This window comes from Triticum aestivum, chromosome 5A (assembly GCF_018294505.1).
Source record: "Triticum aestivum cultivar Chinese Spring chromosome 5A, IWGSC CS RefSeq v2.1, whole genome shotgun sequence".
NCBI classification, from domain to species: Eukaryota; Viridiplantae; Streptophyta; class Magnoliopsida; order Poales; family Poaceae; genus Triticum; species Triticum aestivum.
The window spans coordinates 659,411,774-659,425,185 of record NC_057806.1 but is presented as its reverse complement, the minus strand read 5'-3'; positions in this window follow the sequence as shown (position 1 = coordinate 659,425,185).

Genomic DNA, 13,412 nt, shown 5'->3' with positions numbered 1-13,412 from the left:
AACAGTCTTGCAGGCGGACAATAGTACTTATAAGAATAAGTAGAATAGTTCTTGGTCTTATGAACATGGCGGTTTGATGAACCGCGCTCATATTCATAGGCCTGAGTATGGTTTCCCTGCAAAAAAATTGTGTTAGTGCGACTCAAGTGAGTCCTCTGTCTGTATGAAGCCTTTGGACCATATGAAGCCTGTGGTCTGGGGTTTGTCTTCTTCACGTGTGGTGTCATGATGACATTCACAGGAAGATTCTCCAGACACTTTTTCGGAACCCAGATCTTCTTCATAGGAGGTCCATTCCTGCAGTTAGTACCAATGTACCTGGCAAACACTTCACCATTCTGATTCTTAAACAGTTTATAGTTTGCATCAAAGGATTCATCAATGACAATGCGGTTTGCACAAGTGAAGCCAGATAGAGTGGATGGATCTGCTGAAGATTCCTTTGCAGCAACCCATGTGGTTTTGGGGTACTGCTCAGGTTTCCAGTAAGAGCCATCAGCATTCATTTTCCTTACGAACCCAACACCCTCTTTCCTCGGGTTTCGGTTCAAGATCTGCTTTTTGAGGACATCACATAGTGTCTGATGCCCTTTAAGACTTTTGTACATCCCTGTTTCAAGCAATGTCTTCAACCTAGCATTCGCATCAGCAATAGTAGTGGTATCCTCAGCAGAGGGGTTAGTTTCCACATCAACAGTTGAAGATATTGCAACAGTAGCAGCAGTAGAACATTCAGCAACAGAAGTAGTATTATCATGCTCAATGCATTTAAGACATGGTGGTTCAAATCCTTCCTGTGCGGAACTGGTCTGTTTGGCGCGAAGTGACTCATTTTCCTTTTGAAGATCTTCATGAGCCGCTCTCAATTTCTCAAGATCTTGCTTCCTTTGAAGATAATCATAGGAAAGCTTTTCATGAGTTGTTGAGAGCGTTTCATGACGACTTTCAAGTTCCTCATACTTAACGTGAAGATTTTTTATGTCTTCAATTAAGGACTCAGATCGAGTCATTTCAGCGCCTAATAGATCATTGCTTTTGTCTAACAGTTTTTGAATATGTTCCATGGCTTTCTGTTGTTTAGTTGCAATTTTAGCAAGTGTTTTGTAGCTGGGTTTTGAACCACAATCAGAGTCATCGTCACTAGATGTTTGATAGTGAGTAGTGCGTGTGTTTACCTTGGCACCGCGTGCCATTGTCGGTGTACTAGAGTAGGGGTACCCTAGTATCCCGAACTTGTGCACGGGCAGTCGCAGCATCCCGCGGCAAGGCTTGCCGGGTGACCGCCAAGGTCCTCCGTGGTTCCTTTGGAGCCATTCAAGAACAAAGTATCCAACCAAGACCCCGGCAAGAGGAGCTTGCCGGGAAGGCCAACCAAGGCAAGGCGCTTAAGGAGACAAGACCCCGGCAAGAGGAGCTTGCCGGGAAGGCCACCCAAGGCATCTCAAGGAACTTGCCGCGGCGCGCCTCGCGTCCCGGCAAGGCCCGGTGAGCGACAAGCTCCCGGACGCAACAAGACAACGACCGCGGCAAGGCGCTTGCCGCGGCAAGCCACCCCTCTGTGCCCGCGCTCCAGCACATCCACCAACGTGTCGCTCTGGGACCCTTCCAGACGTGCGTGGCGGGAGGCTGTGCAGCCAGCAGTGCGCAGTGGCGAGCGGTGCTGACAAGATTGCCGTCGTGGCGAGCGGTGACGGTCCCTTTTGCACTGTTTAGGCGACACAGATGGGCATTTAATGCCCTTGTCCCCTGCCGTCAGGGTTAGGTATGATACACTGTAGCAGGTAGCTATACCTACCGCATCACCTTTCCGTTTTTACCCTTTGTCTCCGTTGCCACCTGTCGGTGACCCCTTGAGCATATAAAAGGAGGCCCGTGCGCAACATAGGGGGGGAGCTAGTTTAGAGAACACTCACGCTCGGTCTCGGTAGCTATTGGTGTGTACTGTAGCACTCAACGCTCCCAAGCAAGAACTCAATACAAACCACAAAGCAGGAGTAGGGTTTTACGCATCCGTGCGGCCCGAACCTGGGTAAACTGCTCGTGTGCTTCGCCTCGATCCGCTCTTTGCACGACCTCCGCCCCCGCCGAACCGAAAGGGACTCGGTCCGCCGGTCCCATAGGTGTTCGTGGATTAGTCCCCCGACATCTTTGGCGCGCCAGGTAGGGGGCGTCGAGGTTGTGTGAACCAGATCCGGCGTTCGCGCGAGCTAGATCTTCATCATCTTCATTGACATGCCGCCGAAGAAGAAGGTTTCGGAAGCGGCTGCTCCGTCCGCGCCGAACCCACCATCGCCGGAGCGAACGGCTGATGGGCAGGCGCCGACGGAAGAACGGGCGTCGACGAGGGAGCTCACGGTATTGCCAGGTCCAAGGATAGGGCTGCGCTGCCCACCGGCGACGTAGCCGGTTCCCACAATGACCGGGCGCACTCCAAGACCTCGACGTCCGTACATGCACCGCGCCCATCTCAGGAGGCGCCAGACCGGCAGCGTCATGGTACTCACAGTACCATGCGTTTGCTGGACCAAGATCGAGCTGGTGGATCCCGGAGTGCTCAAGACCAGCATGCACGCCAACATGCTGGCACGAGCGAGGCACGGTCGCCTGGACGGGATACTGCTCCTTCTAACATAGTTAGAAGTCCGAGCATATCCCGCTCCTCGCACCGTTCGCCACCACCACCCACCACTGCAGCAGAAGCTTTAGCGCGGGCTCAACTGCTCCTGGACTACCCTCCAACGGCAGACAAGATCGACGACTGGAGGGCCACCATTCAGAGTCTCATCGGCTTTGCCAACGGCGACACTCAACAGCAGCCGAGCACGTCGCAGCCGCGGCAAGCCAGCCAGGCACGAGCCGGTAGCGACAAGACCGGTGGGGGTGCAACCACTGTGCACTCTCCGCCCCGAAGGCCAAGATCGCCGACTCGCCGGATCCACCTCGACAGCGACACCGCATCATCAGATCCACGAGCTCGCCGCGATCAGCGCCAAGTTCTTCATGAATGACAGCAAGAAGACGCTCGTACGCGCATCGAGCGCCGAAGAGAAGCGCGACGTCAATCGGACCAGCGCGCTAGGCCCTCTGTTGACATGCATGCGCCAGGGGAACCAGGCGACTTGCCATACGCGGTAGGTTGCCCTGCGTTTACTCATGAGCTGTGGCAAGTCCAGTGGCCCAGCATGAAGAATTTCAAGCCAGATGTACCAGAGAAGTACGACGGCAAGTCGCATCCGTCGGAGTTCCTCAGCATCTACACCATCGCGGTGCATGCTGCCGGGGGACGGGACGACAAGATCCTTGCCAACTACTTCCCGCTGGTGCTCAAACCCAACGTCAGGTCCTGGCTCATGCACTTGCCGGACAACTCCATATCCTCCTGGGTAGACCTTTGCCATCAGTTTGTCGGCGCCTTTACAGGCGGCCACAAACCTCATGGTCAAGAGAGTGACCTTCATCTGCTCGCCCAGAAAGAAGGAGAGCCCCTGCGCAAATACATTCAGAGATTCAGCCGTGTACAGCACAACATCCCAGATGTCCACCCTGCCGCAGTCATCAGCGCGTTCCATCAGAACATGCGTAACCGCAGGATGCGGGAGGAGATGGCGATGTGCAAGATCAGAGACGTCAGTGAGCTGTATGCCCTGGCCGACAAGTGTGCACGTGCTGAGGAAGGGAGGAAACTACCCGGAGAGAATACAGGAGCAGGAGGATCTGACAGCGAGGATGCTGCCCCGGCAAAGAAAAACCGGCAGCGGAATAGGAAGAAGAAAGGCAAAGATGTGCTAGTCGTTGAGCAGTCCGGCAACGAAGGTGGCGCCAAGAAAGCCAAAGTTGGTAGCTCCGGCAAGGAGATTGCCGCATGCACCAACTGCCAGGCTGTGGCAATCGCCGACAAGCAGGACGGCACCGACAATCAGTACTGCAAGATCCACCGCACCAAGGGCCATGACCTCCAGAGCTGCAAGAAAGTCGAACAGCTTGTCCAGCAGCAAAAAGCCGAATACGAGCGACGTGACAAGGAGAGGGCCCAAGGTGGTGACGGAGAATCCGGCAAGAAGCGCGCCGGCCGGGGAGGACGCCGCGGCAAGGCCAAGCAGCGGCAAGGAGACAGACCTCCCCGCGGCCGCGACAAGGATGAAGACGACGACGATGACGAAGACATGGAGGATGTTGAGACCAGTGAGCAGGAGTTCCAGAAAGCCACAGAAGTCTTGTGCGTTGACGGCGGTGCTTCTCTACATACTTCACACCGCCAACTCAAGCAGTGGGTGCGGGAAGTCAATGCGGCGGAGCCACCCATCGAGTCACGCAAGCTTCTGAAATGGTCCAGCACGCCTATCATCGTTGATATTGAGGACCACCCTGATCTCACAACTGCGGTCGGGTGCTTGCCGATGTTGGTTTCACCAACTATCCGCAACCTCAAAGTCACTAAGATGCTAGTTGACGGCGGGGCCGGCTTGAACCTGATCTCCTCCGCTGTACTCCAGAAACTCCAGATCCCTGACAGCGAGCTCGAAGAGACCGGCACATTCCAAGGAATCAACCCGGGAAGGAGCAAGCCGAAGGGGAAGGTCACGTTGCCAGTAACATTTGGCAACGAGCTGAACTTCAGGACTGAGAGGGTCACTTTTGATGTTGCCGATATTCCATTGCCTTACAATGGGATACTTGGCCGTCCAGCACTCGCCAAGCTCATGGCAGCCTCTCACTACGTATACAACATGCTGAAGATGCCAGGCCCGATAAGCGTCATCTCTGTCCCCGGCGACAAGAAGGATGCTCTTATCTGCGCCGACAAGATCTACCGGGAAGCGGCAGCCGCAACAGATCGCGAGTCACTTGCCGCTGAAGCTCCCGGGGAGAAGAAGAAGACCAAGTCCGGCAAGAGTTCTGATGCCCACTCTGGCAAGCGCACCTCTTCAGAGTGCTGTGCTGCCGTCGAGGACGCACCATCGAGCTCCGCCGGCAAGTGTAAGAAGACAATGGCAGCTCCGCCAGAGACGAAGAAGGTGTCTGCCAAGGAGGACGGCGCTGGTGGTACCTTCACCATCAGTTCCACTCTCAACCCTAAATAGGAAAGCGCGCTCATTACTTTCCTGCGGGCGAATGTCGACGTGTTTGCGTGGCAACCGTCTGACATCCCCGGTGTTCCCAGGAAAGTAATTGAGCACCACCTTGCCGTTTGTCCTCATGCACGGCCCGTCAAGCAGAAGATCAGGAAGCAAGCAGTGGAGCGCCAAGAATTCATTGCAGAAGAGATCAAGAAGTTGGAAGCAGCAGGCCTTGTCAGAGGAGTGCTCCATCCTACGTGGTTGGCCAATCCTGTAGTCGTGCGCAAGGCGAATGGGAAATGGAGACTTTGTATCGATTTTACCGATGTTAACAAAGCTTGTCCCAAAGACCCATTTCCTTTGCCGCGCATTGACCAGATTGTTGACTCCACAGCCGGATGTGATTTGCTTTCATTTCTTGACGCATATTCAGGATACCATCAGATCTTCATCGCAGAAGAGGATGAGGAGAAGACCGCATTTATTACTCCATGTGGCACGTACTGTTTCATACGGATGCCTTTCGGATTAAAAAATGCTGGTTCAACATTTGCAAGAGTAGTCCATGTCGCTCTTGAGCCACAAATACACAGAAATGTGGAAGCCTATATGGATGACATAGTGGTCAAGAGCAAGGACAAGGCAACTCTGATCCAAGATTTAGACGAGACCTTTGCAAATCTGCGCAAGATCAGCCTCAAGCTCAACCCCGAGAAGTGTGTGTTTGGAGTCCCCTCCGGCAAGCTTCTCGGGTTCTTCGTGTCTCATCGGGGAATTGAAGCCAATCCCGACAAGATCAAGGCCATTGAGCAGATTGAAGCACCAAAGCGCGTCAAGGATGTACAAAGACTTGTCGGTTGCGTGGCTGCTCTCAGCAGGTTTATCTCTAGGTCTGCTGAGCGCGCCCGGCCGTTTTTCAAATTATTGAAAAAGGCAGGTCCAATGAAATGGACTCCGGAAGCGGAGGCTGCGCTGCAAGACTTGAAGAGATACCTGTCCTCCCCTCCAATACTTGTCGCACCTAAACCACAAGAGAAGTTGTTGTTGTATATAGCGACAACCAATCAAGTGGTTAGTGCTGCGTTAGTAGCAGAGAGGGAGGCAGATGACGAGCCAGCAACCACGGCAAGCGCATCCAGCGACAAGCAAGGGGCTTCCCTGGCAAGCTCTGGTCCCGACAAAGATGAATCTGCGCAGATGCGCGAGGAGATACAAAAGAAAATGGTGCAGCACCCAGTTTACTTTGTCAGTTCCCTTCTACAGGGGGCTAGGTCAAGGTACTCTGGCGTGCAGAAATTGCTTTTCGGCCTTCTCATGGCCTCGAGAAAGCTGCGCCATTACTTCCAAGCACATGATATCACAGTTGTCACTCGCTTTCCGCTGAAGAGGATACTACAAAATCCAGAAGCGACAGGCAGGATTGTTGAGTGGGCACTGGAACTGTCAAGCTTTGGCCTCAAGTTTGAGAGTACTTCAACTATCCAAAGCAGAGCATTGGCAGAATTCATAGCAGAATGGACGCCAACACCAGATGAAGAAATTCCAGAAATGAGCATCCCCGTCAACGAAGCAAGCAAAGAGTGGCTGATGTACTTTGATGGTGCTTTTTCGCTGCAAGGCGCCGGCGCTGGTGTGCTGCTTATCGCACCCACCGGAGAGCACCTCAAGTACATAGTCCAGATGCACTTTCCCAAGGAGCAAGCAACAAACAATACTGCAGAGTATGAAGGCTTGCTTTCCGATCTCAGGATCGCGGCAGACCTTGGGATCAAGAAGCTCATTGTCAGGGGTGACTCACAGCTTGTCGTCCGCCAAGTGAACAAGAGTTATCAGAGTCCGTTGATGGAAGCTTACATCGACAAAGTGAGAAAGCTAGAAGAGCACTTTGAAGGCCTACAGATGGAGCATGTTCCAAGAACTCAGAACGCCATTGCCGATGGCCTGTCAAAGTGCGCTGCACTTAAGTTACCTGTGGAACCAGGGATCTTTGTGCTCAAGCTGACTCAACCGTCCATAACGCCATCAACTGGACAGAGCAAGAAGAGGAAGTTGATTTCTGGTGACTATTTGCCGGCAGAGCTTCCCGAAGCCGCCGCCAAGAAGGTCCCCAAAATCAAAGACAAGAGCGCTGAGGAGCAATCTGCTCCGGCAAGCCCTAGGGTTTGTTCCGTTGAAGCAGAAGCTCCCGGCAAGTTTTGCTCCGGCAAGCTTGCCGGGGAACGTCAAGCTCCGACAGAGCCGCAGGTTCTCGCCGTAGAAGCGGACGTTCCCGCAGCAACAGATTTGCCTTGCGCTGAGGAGCAGTCTGCTCCGGCAAGCCCTAGGGTTTGTTCCGTCGAAGCAGAAGCTCCCGGCAAGTTTTGCTCCGGCAAGCTTGCCGGGGAATGACAAGCTCCGGCAGAGCAGCAGGTTCTCGCCGTAGAAGCGAATGTTCCCGCAGCAGCAGATTTGCCTTTAGTCCTTGTTGTCGAGCCACAAGCTCCAACATGGGCACAGCAGATTGTCCGTTTCCTTCAGACGGGAGAACTTCCCGAAGAGCAAGAAGAAGCGGAAAGAGTAGCCCGGCAGTCAAGTATGTACCAGTTTGTTGACAAGACACTGTACAGAAGAAGACTCAACGGTGTGAAATTAAAGTGTATTCACCGGGAAGACGGACAAAAGCTGTTGGCAGAGATACATGGAGGCATATGTGGTCACCACATTGGCGCAAGAGCACTTGTCGGCAAAGCATTCCGGCAAGGTTTCTTTTGGCCGACAGCCCTCCAGGATGCAACTGCACAAGTAACCAAGTGTGAAGCGTGTCAGTTCCATTCCAAGCAGATACACCAACCAGCTCAAACTCTCCAGACGATCCCTTTATCCTGGCCATTTTCGGTCTGGGGGCTCGACATCCTCGACCCCTTTCCCCGAGCAGTCGGGGGCTTTGAGTACTTGTACGTCGCAATCGACAAGTTCACAAAGTGGCCGGAAGTGGAACCAGTGAGGAAGGTGACAGCACAGTCAGCAGTCAAGTTCTTCAGGTCGATTGTTTGCCGCTTCGGGATCCCTAACAGGATAATCACCGACAACGGTACGCAATTCACGAGCCGCACCTTCATGCAGTACGTCCAAGATCTTGGCGCCAAGGTCTGCTTCACTTTTGTTGCCCACCCGAGAAGCAACGGTCAAGCGGAGAGGGCAAATGCTGAAGTGTTGCGCGGGCTCAAGACCAGGACTTTCGACAGGCTGCACAGGTGCGGAAAAAACTGGATCGAGGAGCTGCCGATGGTTCTTTGGTCGATCAGGACGACGCCAAATTGAGCCACTGGCCAGACACCTTTCGCTCTAGTCTATGGAGCAGAGGTAGTTATCCCCATGGAACTCGTATACGGGTCACCTCGAGTGCTCGCTTATGATGAGCTCGAGCAAGAGCAGCTGCGACAAGATGACACGCTGCTCCTTGAGGAAGACCGTCTTCAGGCTGCTGTGCGAGCTGCTCGCTACCAGCAAGCTTTGCGCCGCTACCATAGCAGCAAAGTTAACGCCAGAAGTCTCGAGGAAGGCGACCTTGTTCTTCGGCGTGTTCAGTCCGCCAAGAATTCCAACAAGTTGACGCCGAAGTGGGAAGGCCCTTACCGGGTGAAACGAGTCACTAGGCCTGGCGCTGTCCGCCTTGAGACCGAAGATGGCATTCCGGTGAGCAACTCCTGGAACATTGAGCATCTTCATAAGTTTTACCCGTAAGGCGCGGTTGCCCGCCTTAAGACCGAAGATGGCATTCCGGTGAGCAACTCCTGGAACATTGAGCATCTTCGTAAGTTTTACCCGTAAGGCGCGGTTGCCGGGACCTGTTCCGGCAACCACCTTTTGTACAAGTCTTGCCGCTGTTGCATGTAATCCTTTGTACAAAGCCGGGCGCAGACCCCGTGCATAAGTAAAGCTCATGTGCTCCGCACATTTTGTCAATATCATGCTTTCTATTTCTTGCATATGTGATCTGACACTTTGTGCAGCACCTACTCCCCGGTAAGCAATAACGAGCCGTAAGGCTCCATATCTTTATTTTCTCTTCTTTCTTTTTTCTCAAGAAAAGGAAGGTTCCCCTCGCCCACAAGTTTGTCGGGGAGGAAAGGAGAAGATAATGGTATGGACCAGGTGTCGTTCAAGAGAGTTTCGCCTTGCCGGGAAGCAAACGACAGAAAAGCTAAGTTGCCAAAGTTTGAGCAATTAGATTTTTTAAATTTTAAGTTATCTCCCTTGAACGACCGCACTTTGTATGAAAAACATGTGCGTGGAGGAACCAACTCGTAGCTAGTTGCGCCCTTATTTTGTTTCGAGTCCGCTCAACAACTTAAGTGAGCTGCAACTAGTTCCGACAAGGTTTCTTGCCGGTAGCGGCACCGCCAGCAGGCTGCTAACGTTCCGCACTCAGCACTCGCGGCTCAGGTGCCTGCACCGGCAAGTTCCCTAAAAGCGTAGGGAAAAAACATACAAAGGGAGGAATCAAGTAAAGGGAATAACATTGCAATCATTGCCCAGAATAGAGTTATATTACAAAGATAGCTTGTCGCGGCTCTAACAGATTGTTTTCATAACATGACAAACAGCGACAAGAAAAGAAGAAATGGGCGGCCTAATCTACGCGGTCGCCTTTGATCCTCTTGATCCCGCTCACCTTGTCCACAATGGGTGCGACAAGGGCCTTGAGCGCCTCCAGATCGGCATCCGGCGGCAAGGTCTTGAGGACGTTGGTGAAGTTGAGGCCCGGATTGCGGAAGGCCACCTTCACCAACACTTTCTGAAGGGCTCCCGCGCAGATTTTGCGCGACTCATCGGCTAGCTGCTTTGGGATCCTCTCCTGGAGTCGCTAGAGGGCCGTCGCCACGCCCTTGAAGAACAAGACGAGCTTGGCGCTGGGTTGGAGGTTCTCGTCGGAGGGATACCCGAGATCCTCCATCCCCAGCTGCGCCAGCTCCCTGTCAATGTCTGTGGCAGCGTTCACAAGACTCTCCGTCCAGTGCTCCACAGTTTCCCTGAAGGCATTTTGGGTGGCGGCAACACTCTCTAGCAGCGCCTTGTCGGCCTTGATCTCCTCCCTCAAGGCCGCCTCCTGCTTCTTGGCGCCGTCCAACGTCTTGGTCAAAGCGGTCAGCTTCAACTCAAGACCTGTGTTGGAGTCCTTGGCGGCGCTGAGCTCTTTGCTCTTCTCGGCGAGAGCGGCCTCCAGCTGCGCCACCTTCGTCTCCAACTCCTTCTTGGCGGCCTCGGCGGCGGCGGCAGCATCCTCTGCTTGCTTGAGGGCTCCGCCGAGTTTTTCCTCGCGCGCGGCGAGCTCCTCCTCGTGGGCGTCAAGATTGACCTTCCGCTGCGCCAGCTCGCCCTCCTCCGCGGAAAGCTTCACGGCGGCAAGCCACTGTTGCTCTTCGATTTCAGCTTTTTCGAGGAGGAAGGCCTTCTGCGCTTCGTCGAGTTGCTCCCGCTCCTCTGCCAAGGACCGACGAGCTTCCTGGTGGAAGCCCCGGAGCTCCTCCGCGCGCTTCTCGATGTATGCTCCCGCCTTCGCGACAAGCGCCTCGCGGGACTCCAGCTTGGCTTGCCGCGCGCGGTAGAGCGACACCAGCTTCCGCAGCAGCCGCTCCTCCTCAGGCTCGTTGCTGCTGCTTGGCGCGTCAACCACCGTCCAAACCCAGCGGAGGCGAGCACCTCCCCGTCGAAGGTCTCTCCCTCAACCGGCGCCCTGGAGCTTGACGCCCAGGGGAGGTTGATGAAGATGTCATCGCCGGCCTTCAAATAGACGCCCAGCTGGGGCTCCTCGGAGCTTGGCGCTGCGGCTTCGGCGGACGGGTCGGCGGTCGGCCTAGTGCCTGGCGCTCCTGCGGCCTCTGGGCCGTCAGTACGATCGCCAGACCCCTCGCCAGTTGCTGCGGCGGCAGCCTTGGCGGCCTCGGCGCCGGTGGGATCGCCAACGCCGGCTGCTTCTTCGACGACGACCTCGGTCTCCATCTGCTCCGCAGCAGATGGGTCTGATAGCTGGCAAGGGGAGAAGAGTCAAGCAAAACCCAGCAAAAACCCAAGAAGATCAAGAGAAGAAGGACCCAAGGGAAGTTTTGCAGCAAAAGGATTACCTGTGCCAGTTTCTGCAGTCAGGTTCTCCGCCGTCGGAGGGCCGCTGGCGCTGTCCCTTGCCGGAGAACCCTCCCTTGCCAGAGATTTCTCCCTTACTGGAAAGCCCTCCCTTGCCGGAGAGCTCTCCCTTGTCAGGGGATTCCCCCTTGGCTCTTGGTGGGGCTGCTCTGCTCCTACACAAATCAGCAATCAAATATCAGCAAAGACAAGTACCCATGTGCGCCTCGCAGCGGAAAGTAAATCATACACTTACGCTGGGGGCTGCTTTGGAGAAAAGTCGCCGGGTCCGGCAAGGTTGTCTCGGGCGCGCCACCTGCTGTCGCAGTGGGCTCATCCTCGATGACGATCACCGGGACCTTCGCTCTCTTTGTCGCTCTCTGGGACAGAGTCCTGAAGAGGAACAAGTTCAGAGTAAAGCAAATGAGATACAAGACGAACAGCAAGAATTGAAGAACTACAAGTACAGCAAGAGAAGCTTACTCTTCTTCTTCTTCCTCGTCGGAGCTGAACGCGGAGAAGTCGAAGTCTGGCGCACGCCCGGTGCAAGGAGGCGGAGGAGAATCTTCCCTTGGCCGCTTGGCGGGAGCAGTGGCGGTGGTCTGAGACGACCCCGCTCTAGCTGTTGGCGCGGCGTGAGCAGCGGCAGGAACTGAAGCGGTGGTCCGGCTAGATCCCGCTCCAGTTGTCGTCGCAGCATGAGGCGCTCCCGCGGCAACGGTGTTTGCCGCGGTGGAGCGTGTCACGCGGCACGGCGACTGTTGACCCGCTTGCCGCTTCGCTACATCACCGGCCTTGCGGAGACGCCTTCTTGGTGTGGATGAAGGTTCTGCTTGCGGCGAGCTGCCCGAAGATGAGGAGGAAGAGGAGTTGATTTCTAGCGAGCCGCTCGTGTCCTTGGCGGGCTCGCTCGGCTCGGCGTCACGCCCGGCAAGCTCCTTCTTGCCGGCGGGCTCCCCTCGCTCGGCACGGCTTGCCGCTTCTGCTGCATCTGCCTCCTCCACGGTGAACCCAAAGTCGCCCGCGGCTGCGGCTGCCGCTGCCTCTTCCAGCCTAGTGGCAATAAGCGCCATCTCTGCATCGGTGGTGTCGCGGGTGAGGTTGTCCTTCTCGTCGGAGCGGATCGGCACTTCCACCAAGTCATCGAAGAACTACTGCACGACGTCGTCCGCAGGCTCCTGCCAAGTTGGCACAATCCCATGCGAGTCGCACTCCGGCATCATTGCACGGATGCGGTCGAGCGAGGAATTGTTGCACAGCGGAACGACGCCCCCCGGCAACCTGAACACCTCGGGATGTTGGGGGTCATACTTGAACAGCTCCTGCAGCATCGCGTTGAGCTCCAGGACAGTGAAGTTGAAGTTGAGGCCCGGCCACAGCCTCATAATATCTGCCGCATTCTTGAACTCCCAGGCAGGTCTCCCCCGTTCCTGCAGGGGGGCGATGCGGCGACGAAGATAGTCTGCGCCAACAGCGCCTACAGTGAGCTCGGCAAGCCTGAGGCGTAGGATCCTGGTGACGGCAATCTTCAGCCTGTTGTCTTCCGGGGCCACGTCACTCCAATCGCTGCCGCGTGCTACTAGGGTTTGGCGCCAGGTGGTGAATGGCTGCGGGTTCTCCTCGTCAATCCAGCACCAATCTGCTCTCCACTCCTCCCACTTGCCACGGAACTCTCCCTCCAGATAGGTTTCTTTCTTGCCGGCCCTCGAGATCCAGGCGATTCCGCCGGATAATGGCTCCCCTCTCTCTACTCGGGGTATGAAGAAATGGCGGAAGAGAGCTACACTGGGGTGGACTCCGACAAAGTTTTCACAGAGATGTGCGAAAACTGCCATGGTCAGAACGGCATTGGGGGTGAAGTCAAGGAGGTGGAATCCATAGTTATTCATGATGTTGCATAAGAATTCAGAGAAAGGCGGGCAGAGCCCGCAGTAGAAGAACAATGCGAAGAAAGGGTATCCGTTTGGGGCCTTCTTCCAAGCGGCGGCGGGAAGTACCTTCGTGCGCGGATGCGCGCGCGTCTCCGTCGACCAGAAGAGGTAGTAGTTCTCCCTCAGCTCCTTCGCAGCAAGCTTGGGGGGGAAGACGGCCCGCTCCTTCCGCAGCGCCGCAAGCCGCTGCGCCTCGGTCGACTTCACGACCTTCCCCTTGTCAGCTTTTGGAGCCATGGCGGAAGTGGTGGAGGAGGTCGACGGTGTTGGTGGTGCTGGTGGCGATGGGGGGCGGAGCGCTGCTCTCTCTCTCTCTCTCTCA